The following is a 14721-nucleotide window of genomic DNA, read 5'->3' as shown; positions in this document are numbered from 1 at the left end:
TAATATTTCTACTTTTACCACCCTAACTTTCAGAAATTACCAAATAACCCCCCAAACACCAAATTAATTACTTCCTTTCCCTTTTATGAATCAAAAAGGTGTTCTTCATTATTCTTCATCACACTCAAAGTGTTCTTCATGTTCTTCATAAATTCTTCAGATTCCTTCTCTATTTTTACCCGTTTTTTAGTCTTTTCAGCAACCGATTTTTACTATAATTCATAATAAATTAGCAGCCACTAAAACCTCATCTTTTCTACATGATTTCAATACAAATTGAACCTCAATTTAAACTTAGGGTTTCATTTTTCCAGCTGCCCCAAAAACATGAACTTTAAAGCTTGAATTTCATCAAATTTCATCAAAATTTCACCAAATTTTAACCAAGAATCAATCATATAAGCAACCAATTTTTAGCACAGCCAATTTATACAACATTCACACAACTCAAACACAAATAATCAAGATTAATTTCGTGACACCCTACCTTGATTTGCTGCTCCAAATCCGGTTACTCTTTGAAATGTTCTTAAAGCACTTTTTCCTCCTAAAACACATCAAGAACAACTTTAAATCCACAAACTCTCAACTGACCAAATGTAAGGCCCACATCAGTTGGAGAGGGGAACGAAGCATGCCTTATAAGGGTGTGGATACCTCTCCCTAGCATGACGCGTTTTGACGAGTGAGTGTGGGGGGCTTCGGCTAGCATCCCTATCGTCAAAGGCAAAACCGTGAGGCCTTGTGTGCCAAAGCGGACAATATCGTGCTAGCGGGTGGTCTGGGCTGTTACAGATGGTATCAGAGCCAGAATCCGGATCAATGTGCCAGCGAGGGCGCTGGACTCCCTTAGGGGGGTGGATAGTAAGGCCCACATCGGTTGGAGAGGGGAACGAAGCATGCCTTATAAGGGTGTGGATACCTCTCCCTAGCATGACGCATTTTGACGAGTGAGTGTGGGGAGCTTCGGCTAGCATCCCTATCGTCAAAGGCAAAACCGTGAGGCCTTGTGTGCCAAAGCGGACAATATCGTGCTAGCGGGTGGTTTGGGCTGTTACAGAGATTATAAGGCCCACATCGGTTGGAGAGGGGAACGAAGCATGCCTTATAAGGGTGTGGATACCTCTCCCTAGCATGACGCATTTTGACGAGTGAGTGTGGGGGCTTCGGCTATCATCCCTATCGTCAAAGGCAAAACCGTGAGGCCTTGTGTGCCAAAGCGGACAATATCGTGCTAGTGGGTGGTCTGGGCTGTTACAGATGGTATCAGAGCCAGAACCCGGATCGATGTGCCAGCGAGGGCGCTGGGCTCCCTTAGGGGGTGGATTGTAAGGCCCACATCGTTTGGAGAGGGGAACGAAGCATGCCTTATAAGGGTGTGGATACCTCTCCCTAGCATGACGCGTTTTGACGAGTGAGTGTGGGGGGCTTCGGCTAGCATCCCTATCGTCAAAGGCAAAACCGTGAGGCCTTGTGTGCCAAAGCAGACAATATCGTGCTATTGGGTGGTTTGGGCTGTTACAGAGATTGTAAGGCCCACATCGGTTGGAGAGGGGAACGAAGCATGCCTTATAAGGGTGTGGATACCTCTCCCTAGCATGACGCATTTTGACGAGTGAGTGTGGGGGGCTTCGGCTATCATCCCTATCGTCAAAGGTAAAACCGTGAGGTCTTGTGTGCCAAAGCGGACAATATCGTGCTAGTGGGTGGTCTGGGCTGTTACAGATGGTATCAGAGCCAGAACCCGGATCGATGTGCCAGCGAGGGCGCTTGGCTCCCTTAGGGGGTGGATTGTAAGGCCCACATCAGTTGGAGAGGGGAACGAAGCATGCCTTATAAGGGTGTGGATACCTCTCCGTAGCATGACGCGTTTTGACGAGTGAGTGTGGGGGGCTTCGGCTATCATCCCTATCGTCAAAGGCAAAACCGTGAGGCCTTGTGTGCCAAAGCAGACAATATCGTGCTAGCGGGTGGTCTGGGCTGTTACACCAAATCTCCCTCAGCACGTTAGGAAGAGATATCTCTCCTTAGACTTGCTGGAAATTCATGTTTCTTGGCCCTCAAGTCAAGTTAAGCATGATTCCTAAGGATGAACATCAAGAAAACACATGTTTTGCATGGTTTTCGTTGAAAACCGAATTGAAATGGGAAAGGAATAGCCATCTCACCTTATTTCCATCCTTGATAAGTTACATGGTTATGTAGAGGAAGAAGAGAAGATCATTTTGGTGAAATCGGAGTTTTGATTTGAGTTTTGGTTCAGAAGAAATCAAGCTTTGAAGATTAAGTGTTCATGAAAGTTTCTCTCTTTTCTCTCTTGTTATTTTCGGCCAAAATGATGAAATTAGATAGCCTTGGAGGTCTTGGGGGTGTAAGGTGAGTTGTGATTGGTTGGCTTGGAGGTGGGTTAAAATAATATTAAAATATCTCAGGTGTATAACTACTAAAACTAGATGTATCGGAACACTCGTAAAAACATCTCTAAAAATTATTTTCTGAGATACTAGCATAAATGACACTAGTAACATATTTATTATGAGAATAGTACATGTATAATGAGGCCTTAGCATTGCTAAATTCATCAGAGAGTGTTGGTGCTAAGCTGCACCAGTAAACCGTAAACCTGGTTAAACCGATTTTCTGTTTTTAACTAAAAATAACCAGGTAACCTTATAATATTATTCAAGAAGCTTCTAATACTAATATAATGATAATATCATCCTATTATCTCTCTTCTCTCATAAATTGAGTCCGGTTCGTCAAACTGAGACTATTTACAAAAAACCAAATCAAAACTTCTAACTGATACGGTTCAAAAACCAGGTTCTTCGTGACCGTATTATTGAGTTTGTCTCGGAAAAGGTTCTAACTTAAAGATGACATAATGACAATGAGGATTGAGATACTTGATGATATATCAAAGGTTTTCCCCTTACTGATCTTCCGGAGAAATCCGTACTTTCAGAAAAGATTTCGTGTTCTCGAAAACCGGGGTTGTTACATATATTGTAGGCATCAAAGCTTTTTCTAAGAAATGGGTTTTGATCTGAAAGTTGAAATGTCCAAGAAAACTCCAATTTTTGTTGTTATAGTTTAATTAGTTTTAATTTAGGTCTTTTGTGAAATTGTAGCAGTGTAGCACTAATTAGTTTTAATTTAGGTCTTTTGTTATTAGTTTAATTAGTTTTAACTTGTGCTCTATATTCATTACTCAACTGTACTGCATCATCAAAAATATTTTTGCTTTATTCTAACATGTTTATTTTTTTTGCTAGCAGGAGCATGAGGAAATGATGTGAAGAAAATATGTTCTATACAAATATAAGATGGGATGAGTCTTATAATGATTTTGGTTATTTAAATGTATTATTTTGTTCTGTTCTTACTTTTTGATAAGAGACTTTATCCAATATTACATATAATGGATAAATTACACCTTATTTTGATTAGTGTTGTAATGGATATCTAGTTTTTAATGAAACTTTTATGATTTAGATTTATTGAATTTCTCATTTTTAGATTTATTTTGTGATTATCATCATTTTGGGATGTGATTATGCTTTAAAAAAAATTAAATATCATAAAACAAAATAGGCTATAGTCATCATTTAAAAATAAGGTAACCATAGATAAGCTATGGTAACGGTAAAAACTGTGACCATAGATAAGCTATGGCCACGGTGAAAACAGTGACCATAGATAAGGCTATGGTCACGGTGAAAAACTGTGACCGTAGATAGGCTATGGTCACGGTTTTAAGGAGGGGTGACCATAGATAAGCTATGGCCACGGTGAAAACCGTGACCATAGATAAGGCTATGGTCACGGTTTTAAGATAGGGTGACCATAGAAGTTATGGTCATGGCAAAAAACTGTGACCATAGATAGGGCTATGGTCACGGTTTTAAAGAGGGGTGACCATAGAGGCTATGGTCACGGTGAAAACCGTGGCCATAGATAGGGCTATGGTCATGATTTTACGTGGGGTGACCATAGAGGCTATGGTCACGGCAAAAACCGTGACCATAGATAACGCTATGGTCACGGTTTTAAGGTGGGCTGACCATAGATAAGGCTATGGTCATGGTTTAAAGGAGGGGTGACCATAGAGGCTATGGTCACGGTGAAAACCGTGACCATAGATAAGGCTATGGTCACAGTTTTAAGGAGGGGTGACTGATGAGCGGATAATTTATACGCTTTTTAACATTGTTTTTAGTATGTTTTTAGTAGGATCTAGTTAATTTTAGGGATGTTTTCATTAGTTTTTATGTTAAATTCACATTTCTGGACTTTACTATGAGTTTGTGTGTTTTTCTGTAATTTCAGGTATTTTCTGGCTGAAATTGAGGGACTTGAGCAGAAATCAGATTCAGAGGTTGAAGAAGAACTGCTGATGCTGTTGGATTCTGACCTCCCTGCACTCAATGTGAATTTTCTGGAGCTACAAAACTCGAAATGGCGCGCTTCCAATTGCGTTGGAAAGTAGACATCCAGGGCTTTCCAGAAATATATAATAGTCCATACTTTGGCCAAGAATAGATGACGTAAACTGGCATTCAACGCCAGCTTTCTACCCAATTCTGGCGTCCAGCGCCAGAAAAGGAGCTAAAACCAGAGTTGAACGCCCAAACTGGCACAAATACTGACGTTCAACTCCAAGAAGGACCTCTACACGTGCAACACTTAAGCCCAGCCCAAACACACACCAAGTGGGCCCTGGAAGTGGATTTATGCATCAATTACTTACTCATGTAAACCCTAGTGACTAGTTTATTATAAATAGGACCTCTTACTATTGTATTTGGTATCTTTGGTCTCAGTTTTAATCCATTGTTCATCTTAGGAGACTATTGATCATGCTTTAGGGGGCTGGCCATCTCGGCCATGCCTGGACCTTCACTTATGTATTTTCATACAGTAGAGTTTCTACACTCCATAGATTAAGGTGTGGAGCTCTGCTGTTCCTCAAAGATTAATGCAAAGTACTACTGTTTTCTATTCAATTCATCTTATTTCGCTTCTAAGATATCCATTCACACCCAAGAACGTGATGAAGGTGATGATTATGTGTGACGCTCATCATCCTTCTCCCTTATGAACGCGTGCCTGACAAACACTTCTGTTCTACATGAAATAAGCTAGAATGAATATCTCTTAGATCTCCTAACCAGAATCTTCGCGGCGTAAGCTAGAATGATGGCGGCATTCAAGAGAATCCGGAAGGTCTAAACCTTGTCTGTGGTATTCCGAGTAGGATTCAATGAATGAATGACTATGACGAGCTCCAAACTCGCGATTGCAGGGCATTAGTGACAGACGCAAAAGGATAGTAAATCCTATTCCAGCATGATCGAGAACCGACAGATGAATAGCCGTGCCGTGACAGGGTGCGTGAGCATATTATTCATTGAGAGGATAAGATGAAGCCATTGACAAGGGTGATGCTTCCAGACGATTAGCCGTGCCGTGACAGGGCATTGGATCATTTTCCTGAGAGATGACCGAAAGTAGCCATTGACAGTGGTGATGTATCACATAAAGCCAGCCATGGAAAGGAGTAAGATTGATTGGATGAAGATAGCAGGAAAGCAGAGGTTTAGAGGAATGAGAAGCATCTCTATTTGCTTATCTGAAATTCTCACCAGTGATTTACATAAGTATTTCTATCCCTATTTTATTAGTTATTATTCGAAAACATCATTATCAATTTATATCTGCCTAATTGAGATTTGCAAGGTGACCATAGCTTGCTTCATACCAACAATCTCCGTGGGATTCGACCCTTACTCACGTAAGGTATTACTTGGACGACCCAGTGCACTTGCTGGTTAGTTGTATCGAAGTTGTGAACCATGGTATTGGCACCATGTTCTTGGCGCCATTGCCAGGGAAAGAAAGAGCCATGAATTTTACATCATTAAAGTGTAATCACGATTACGCGTACCAAGTTGCTCACGTTGCTAGGGATTGTTCGAGCCTAGACATCACAATTTCGTGCACCAAGTTTTTGGCACCGTTGCCGGGGATTGTTCGAGTTTTGACAACTGACGGTTCATCTTGTTGCTCAGATTAGGTAACTTTCTTTTTGTTTTCTTTTCAAAAAATTTTTCAAAAATCTTTCAAAAAATTTTCTTTTGTTTTCGAAAAAAAAATGTTTTCAAAAATAAATTATTCTATGGCTTCAGAATTTTTAAGAATGAATTCTAGTGTTTCATGAAGCATGTTGAAGCCTGGCTGGCTGTAAAGCCATGTCTCAATTCTTATACTCAAGAGAAGAGCTTCTTTATCTTTCTTAGCCAATTGGCTTTTGAATGTAAGGAATGTCAGGCGTGCCATGTCTGAGTTACATACTAAAGCTTGGCTGGCTATTAAGCCATGCCTGACCCTTTGATTGGAGCTTTAGAGCATAAGATTCCTGGAATTCATATTAAAAATTTTGGAATCCTTATTTTTTATTTTTCACAATAATTTTCGAAAAAAAAAATTAAAAGAACATACAAAAAAAAATCATAAAATCATAAAAATAAAAAATATGTTTGTGTTCTTGTTTGAGTCTTGAGTCATGTTATAAGTTGGGTGTCAATTGCATATGCATCTTGCATTTTTTCGAAAATATCATGCATTCATAGTGTTCTTCATATCTTCAAGTTGTTCTTGGTAAGTCTTCTTGTTTGATCTTGATGATTTTTTTTGTTTTGTGTCTTTTCATGTTTATCATATGCATTCTTGAATTCTTAGTGCGTAAGCATTAAAGAATTCTAGGTTTGGTGTCTTGCATGTTTTCTTTGCATTAAAAACTTTTCAAAATTATGTCTATGATGTTCATCTTGACATTCATAGTATTCTTGGTGTTCATCTTGACATTCATAGCATTCTTGCACGCATTCATTGTTTTGATCTAAAAATTTCATGCATTGCATCTTTTTAGTATTTTTCTCTTGCATCATAAAAATTCAAAAATAAAAAAAAATATCTTTCCCTTTTTCTCTCATCAAATTCGAAAATTTGAATTGACTTTTTCAAAAATTTTTTAAAATCTAATTGTTTCTCATGAGTCAAATCAAATTTTCAATTTGAAAATCTTATCTTTTTCAAAATCTTTTTTTCAAAAATCAAATCTTTTTCAAAATTTTTGGTTATTTTCGAAAATTCCAAAAATATTTTTCAAAAATCTTTTTCTTATTTTTATCACAAATTTTCGAAATTAAAAATAACAATTAATGTTTTGATTCAAAAATTTAAAGTTTGTTACTTGCTTGTTAAGAAAGATTCAAACTTTAAGTTCTAGAATCATATCTTATGATTTCTTATGAATCAAGTCATTAATTAAGATTTTAAAAATCAAATCTTTTTCAAAACTAATTTCAATCATATCTTTTCAAAAATATCTTCTTATCTTATCTTTTTCAAAAATATCTTTTCAAAATATATTTTCTAACTTCCTAACTTCTTATCTTTTCAAAATTTGTTTCAACTAACTAACTAACTTTTTGTTTGTTTCTTAACTTTTTCAAAACTACCCAACTAACTCTCTCTTTCTAATTTTTGAAAATATCTTCCCTCTTTTTCAAAAATTTCTTTTTAATTAACTAATTATTCTTATTTTTATTTTTAATTTTAAAAATTTTTCGAAAAAGTACCAACAATTTTCAAAAACCATTTTCGAAAATCACTAACTCTTTTTCAAAATAATTTTCGAAAATTATCCCTCTCTCTCATCTTATTTTATTTATTTATTCATCTACTAACATCTCTTCCTCACATCATCACCAAATTCGAACCCCCTCTTCTATCTGTGTTCGAATTTCTTCTTCTTGTCTTCCACTAACAATAAGGAACATCTTTACTGTGACATAGAGGATTCCTCTTCTTTTCTTTTTCTCTCCTCTTTCTTATGAGCAGGGACAGAGAAAAAGGCATTCTTGTTGAAGCTGATCCAGAACCTGAAAGGACTCTGAAGAGAAAATTAAGAGAAGCTAAATTACAACAATCCAGAGACAACTTGATTGAAAATTTCGAACAAGTAAAGGGGATGGCAGCCGAACCCAACAACAATGCAAGGAGAATGCTTGGTGACTTTACTGCACCTAATTCTAATCTACATGGAAGAAGCATCTCCATTCCTGCCATTGGAGCAAACAACTTTGAGCTGAAACCTCAATTAGTTTCTCTGATGCAGCAGAACTGCAAGTTTCATGGACTTCCATCTGAAGATCCTTTTCAGTTCTTAACTGAATTCTTGCAGATATGTGATACTGTTAAGACTAATGGAGTAGATCCTGAAGTCTACAGGCTCATGCTTTTCCCTTTTGCTGTAAGAGACAGAGCTAGATTATGGTTGGAATCTCAACCCAAAGATAGCCTGAACTCTTGGGATAAGCTGGTCACGGCTTTCTTAGCCAAGTACTTTCCTCCTCAAAAGCTGAGCAAGCTTAGAGCTGATGTTCAAACCTTCAGACAGAAAGAAGGTGAATCCCTCTATGAAGCTTGGGAAAGATACAAACAGTTGACCAAAAAGTGTCCTTCTGACATGCTTTCAGAATGGACCATCTTGGATATATTCTATGATGGTTTATCTGAGCTATCAAAGATGTCACTGGACACTTCTGCAGGTGGATCCATTCACCTAAAGAAAATGCCTGCAAAAGCTCAAGAACTCATTGACATGGTTGCTAATAACCATTTCATGTACACTTCTGAAAGGAATCCTGTGAGTAATGGGACGCCTATGAAGAAGGGAGTTCTTGAAGTTGATACTCTGAATGCCATACTGGCTCAGAATAAAATATTGACTCAGCAAGTCAATATGATTTCTCAGAGTCTGAATGGAATGCAAGCTGCATCCAACAGTACTCAAGAGGCATCTTCTGAAGAAGAAGCTTATGATCCTGAGAACCCTGCAATAGCAGAGGTGAATTACTTAGGTGAACCTTATGGAAACACCTATAACTCATCATGGAGAAATCATCCAAATTTCTCATGGAAGGATCAAAAGCCTCAACAAGGCTTTAATAATGGTGGAAGAAACAGGTTTAACAATAATAAACCTTTTCCATCATCCACTCAGCAACAGACAGAGAACTCTGAACAAAATACTTCTAATTTGGCAAACTTAGTCTCTGATCTGTCTAAGGCCACTGTAAGTTTCATGAATGAAACAAGATCTTCCATTAGAAATCTGGAAGCACAAGTGGGCCAGCTGAGTAAAAGGATCACTGAAATCCCTCCTAGTACTCTCCCAAGCAATACAGAAGAGAATCCAAAAGGAGAGTGCAAGGCCATTGACATAAGCACCATGGCCGAACCTGTGAGGAGAGGAGAGGACGTGAATCCCAAGGAGGAAGACCTCCTGGGACGTCCAGTGATCAATAAGGAGCTTCCCTCTGAGGAACCAAAGGACTCTGAGGCTCATCTAGAGACCATAGAGATTCCATTGAACCTCCTTATGCCCTTCATGAGCTCTGATGAGTATTCCTCTTCTGAAGAGAATGAGGATGTTACTGAAGAGCAAACTGCCAAGTTTCTTGGTGCAATCATGAAGCTGAATGCCAAATTATTTGGCATTGATACTTGGGAAGTTGAACCTCCCTTGTTCATCAATGAACTAAGTGATCTGGATCAACTGACATTGCCTCAGAAGAGACAGGATCCTGAAAAGTTCATAATACCCTGTACCATAGGCACCATGATCTTTAAGGCCCTGTGTGACCTTGGTTCAGGAATAAACCTCATGCCCCTCTCTGTAATAGAGAAACTGGGAATCTATGGGGTGCAAGCTGCTAAAATCTCATTAGAGATGGCAGACAATTCAAGAAAACAGGCATATGGACAAGTAGAGGACGTATTAGTAAAGGTTGAGGGCCTTTACATCCCTGCTGATTTCATAGTCCTGGATACTGGAAAGGAAGAGGATGAATCCATCATCCTAGGAAGACCTTTCCTGGCCACAGCAAGAGCTGTGATTGATGTTAACAGAGGTGAAATAGTCCTTCAATGGAATGAGGACTCCCTTGTGTTCAAAACTCAAGGATCTCCCTCTGCAACCATGGAGAGGAAGCAGAAAAAGATTATCTCAAAGCAGAGTCAACCAGAGCCCCCACAGTCAAACTCTAAGTTTGGTGTTGGGAGGCCACAACCAAACTCTAAGTTTGGTGTTGAACTCCCATATCCAAACTCTAAGTTTGGTGTTGAAGAGTCTCAACAAAGCTCTGCACATCTGTGAGGCTCTTTGAGAGCCCACTGTCAAGCTATTGACATTAAAGAAGCGCTTGTTGGGAGGCAACCCAATTTTTATTTATCTAACTATATTTTTCTTAGTTATATGTCTTTATAGGTTCATGATCATGAGGAGTCACAAAATAAATATAAAAATTGAAAACAGAATCAAAAACAGCAGAAGAAAAATCACACCCTGGAGGAAGCATCTGCCTGGCGTTCAATGCCAGAACAGAGCATGGTTCTGGCGCTGAACGCCCAAAATGGGCAGCATCCTGGCGCTGAACGCCCAGAACAAGCATGGTTCTGGCGTTCAACGCCAGAAATGGCAACAAATGGGCGTTGAACGCCCAAAATGGGCACCAACCTGGCGCTGAACGCCCAGAGTTGTGTGCAAGGGCATTTTACATGCCTAAATTGGTGCAGGGATGTAAATGCCTTGACACCTCAGGATCTGTGGACCCCACAGGATCATCTCAGGATCTGTGGATCCACAGGATCATCTCAGGATCTGTGGACCCCACAGGATCCCCACCTACCTCATCATCTCTCTTTCCATTCATGATCATCCCTTCTGTTTTCCATCTACCACTCACATCTATACACCCACTACCTTCAAAATTCAACATCTCTCTCCCACCCATATGGCCGAATACACACCTCCATCCATCTCCTCCATATCTTCTTCTTCTTCTTCTATTCTTTCTTCTTTTGCTCGAGGGCGAGCAACATTCTAAGTTTGGTGTGGTAAAAGCATAAGCTTTTTTGTTTTTTCCATAACCATTGATGGCACCTAAGGCCAGAGAAACCTCTAGAAAGAGGAAAGGGAAGACAAAAGCTTCCATCAAGGGTCTATAGCTCAGTGGTAGAACATTTGACTACAAATCAAGAGACCCCTGAGATGCCTCAGGGGATACAATTTCTTCCACACAATTATTGGAAGCAACTAAGGGTGGAACATCATGAGCACTCCATCATCTTTCATGAAATCAGAGAAGATCTAAAAGCAATGAAAGAGGAGCAACAAAGACAAGGAAGAGACATAGAAGAGCTCAAGGACATCATTGGTTCTTCAAAAAGGAAACGCCACCATCACTAAGGTGGATTCATTCCTTGTTCTTGCTTTCTCTGTTTTTCGTTTTCTATGTTATGTGCTTATCTATGTTTGTGTCTTCATTACATGATCATTAGTAGTTAGTAACTGCGTCTTAAAGTTATGAATGTCCTATGAATCCATCACCTCTCTTAAATGAAAAATGTTTTAATTCAAAAGAACAAGAAGTACATGAGTTTCGAATTTATCCTTGAACTTAGCTTAATTATATTGATGTGGTGACAATGCTTCTTGTTTTCTGAATGTATGCTTAAACAGTGCATATGTCTTTTGAAGTTGTTGTTTAAGAATGTTAAATATGTTGGCTCTTGAAAGAATGATGACTAGGAGACATGTTATTTGATAATCTGAAAAATCATAAAAATGATTCTTGAAGCAAGAAAAAGCAGCAAAGAACAAAGCTTGCAGAAAAAAAAAAAAGAAAAATTAGGCGAAAAAAAATAGAAAGAAAAAGCAAGCAGAAAAAGCCAAAAGCTCTTAAAACCAAGAGGCAAGAGCAAAAAGCCAATAACCCTTAAAACCAAAAGGCAAGGGCAATAAAAAGGATCCCAAGGCTTTGAGTATCAGTGGATAGGAGGACCTAAAAGGAATAAAATCCTGGTCTAAGCGGCTAAACCAAGCTGTCCCTAACCATGTGCTTGTGGCGTGTAGGTGTCAAGTGAAAACTTGAGACTGAGCGGTTAAAGTCAAGGTCCAAAGCAAAAAAAGAGTGTGCTTAAGAACCCTGGACACCTCTAATTGGGGACTTTAGCAAAGCTGAGTCACAATCTGAAAAGGTTCACCCAATTATGTGTCTGTGGCATTTATGTATCCGGTGGTAATACTGGAAAACAAAGTGCTTAGGGCCACGGCCAAGACTCATAAAACAGCTGTGTTCAAGAATCATCATACTGAACTAGGAGAATCAATAACACTATCTGAACTTTGAGTTCCTATAGATGCCAATCATTCTGAACCTCAAAGGATAAAGTGAGATGCCAAAACTATTCAAGAGGCAAAAAGCTATAAGTCCCGCTCATATGATTGAAGCTATGTTTCATTGATAGTTTGGAATTTATAGTATATTCTCTTCTTTTTATCCTATTTGATTTTCAGTTGCTTGGGGACAAGCAACAATTTAAGTTTGGTGTTGTGATGATCGGATAATTTATACGCTTTTTGACATTGTTTTTAATATGTTTTTAGTAGGATCTAGTTACTTTTAGGGATGTTTTCATTAGTTTTTATGTTAAATTCACATTTCTGGACTTTACTATGAGTTTGTATGTTTTTCTGTGATTTCAGGTATTTTCTGGCTGAAATTGAGGGACTTGAGCAGAAATCAGATCCAGAGGTTGAAGAAGGACTGCTGATGCTGTTGGATTCTGACCTCCCTGCACTCAAAGTGGATTTTTTGGAGTTACAAAACTCGAAATGGCGCTCTTCAAATTGCGTTGGAAAGTAGACATCCAGGGCTTTCCAGCAATATATAATAGTCTATACTTTGGCTAAGAATAGTCGACGTAAACTGGCGTTCAACGCCAGCTTTCTACCCAATTCTGGCGTCCAGCGCCAGAAAAGGAGCTAAAACCAGAGTTGAACGCCCAAACTGGCACAAATACTGGCGTTCAACTCCAAGAAGGACCTCTACACGTGCAACACTTAAGCCCAGCCCAAACACACACCAAGTGGGCCCCGGAAGTGGATTTATGCATCAATTACTTACTCATGTAAACCCTAGTGACTAGTTTATTATAAATAGGACCTCTTACTATTGTATTTGGTATCTTTGGTCTCAGTTTTAATCCATTGTTCATCTTAGGAGACTATTGATCATGCTTTAGGGGGCTGGCCATCTCGGCCATGCCTGGACCTTCACTTATGTATTTTTATACGGTAGAGTTTCTACACTCCATAGATTAAGGTGTGGAGCTCTGCTGTTCCTCAAAGATTAATGCAAAGTACTACTGTTTTCTATTCAATTCATCTTATTTCGCTTCTAAGATATCCATTCACACCCAAGAACGTGATGAAGGTGATGATTATGTGTGACGCTCATCATCCTTCTCCCTTATGAACGCGTGCCTAACAAACACTTCTGTTCTACATGAAATAAGCTAGAATGAATATCTCTTAGATCTCCTAACCAGAATCTTCGTGGCGTAAGCTAGAATGATGGCGGCATTCAAGAGAATCCGGAAGGTCTAAACCTTGTCTGTGGTATTCCGAGTAGGATTCAATAAATGAATGACTGTGACGAGCTCCAAACTCGCGATTGCAGGACGTTAGTGACAGACGCAAAAGGATAGTAAATCCTATTCCAGCATGATCGAGAACCAACAGATGAATAGCCGTGCCGTGACAGGGTGCGTGAGCATATTATTCACTGAGAGGATAAGATGAAGCCATTGACAAGCGTGATGCCTCCAGACGATTAGCCGTGTCGTGACAGGGCATTGGATCGTTTTCCTGAGAGATGACCGAAAGTAGCCATTGACAGTGGTGATGTATCACATAAAGCCAGCCATGGAAAGGAGTAAGATTGATTGGATAAAGATAGCAGGAAAGCAGAGGTTTAGAGGAATGAGAAGCATCTCTATTCGCTTATCTGAAATTCTCACCAGTGATTTACATAAGTATTTCTATCCCTATTTTATTAGTTATTATTCGAAAACATCATTATCAATTTATATCTGCCTAATTGAGATTTGCAAGGTGACCATAGCTTGCTTCATACCAACAATCTCCGTGGGATTCGACCCTTACTCATGTAAGGTATTACTTGGACGACCCAGTGCACTTGCTGGTTAGTTGTATCGAAGTTGTGAACCATGGTATTGGCACCATGTTCTTGGCGCCATTGCCAGGGAAAGAAAGAGCCATGAATTTTACATCATTAAAGTGTAATCACGATTACGCGTACCAAGTTGCTCACGTTGCCAGGGATTGTTCGAGCCTGGACATCACAATTTCGTGCACCAGTGACCATAGAGGCTATGGTCACGGTGAAAAAACGTGGCCTAAAGTGTCAGAATTTGAAAATTAAAACCGTGACCATGGGTAAAAAAACCGTGACCATAGACCTATGGCCATGAGAGAATAGGCCACGATAAAAAACCGTGACCATAGGTCCAAAACCGTGACCATAGATCTATGGTCACGGTTTTTTACCGTGACCATAGGCCTTTTTTTTTTGTAGTAAGCTAATGTGTGCTAACTTAACTACCCTAACCAACTTCTCTAACATGCTGAAAAAGCTGTTAAGCTTTTCAGTTATGGAGTTGGATTTCGAATCCAGAATAATCTATAATCAAAGCAAGCCTTTAATTGTTTATTTATTTAATTTGAATCTTTTGTTTTTGTTTGTTTCAGGTTGCAGCGTCTTTGAAGACAGATGTGGATGGATAGAT

General features: G+C 39.2%; 1 non-coding gene across 1 annotated transcript; it reads right to left on the bottom strand.

The window, feature by feature from the left end:
- Positions 1-8431: 8431 nt before the first annotated feature.
- Positions 8432-8539, bottom strand: LOC148567385 (small nucleolar RNA R71). Its single transcript, XR_015881804.1, has one exon. It is a non-coding gene; the product is annotated as a small nucleolar RNA R71 (small nucleolar RNA).
- Positions 8540-14721: the final 6182 nt, after the last annotated feature.

This window comes from Arachis ipaensis, chromosome B4 (assembly GCF_059453495.1).
Source record: "Arachis ipaensis isolate K30076 ecotype BB chromosome B4, ASM5945349v1, whole genome shotgun sequence".
Classification (NCBI taxonomy): Eukaryota; Viridiplantae; Streptophyta; class Magnoliopsida; order Fabales; family Fabaceae; genus Arachis; species Arachis ipaensis.
Note: the sequence above shows the minus strand (reverse complement) of the source record. Positions and strands in the feature narration are given on the sequence as shown.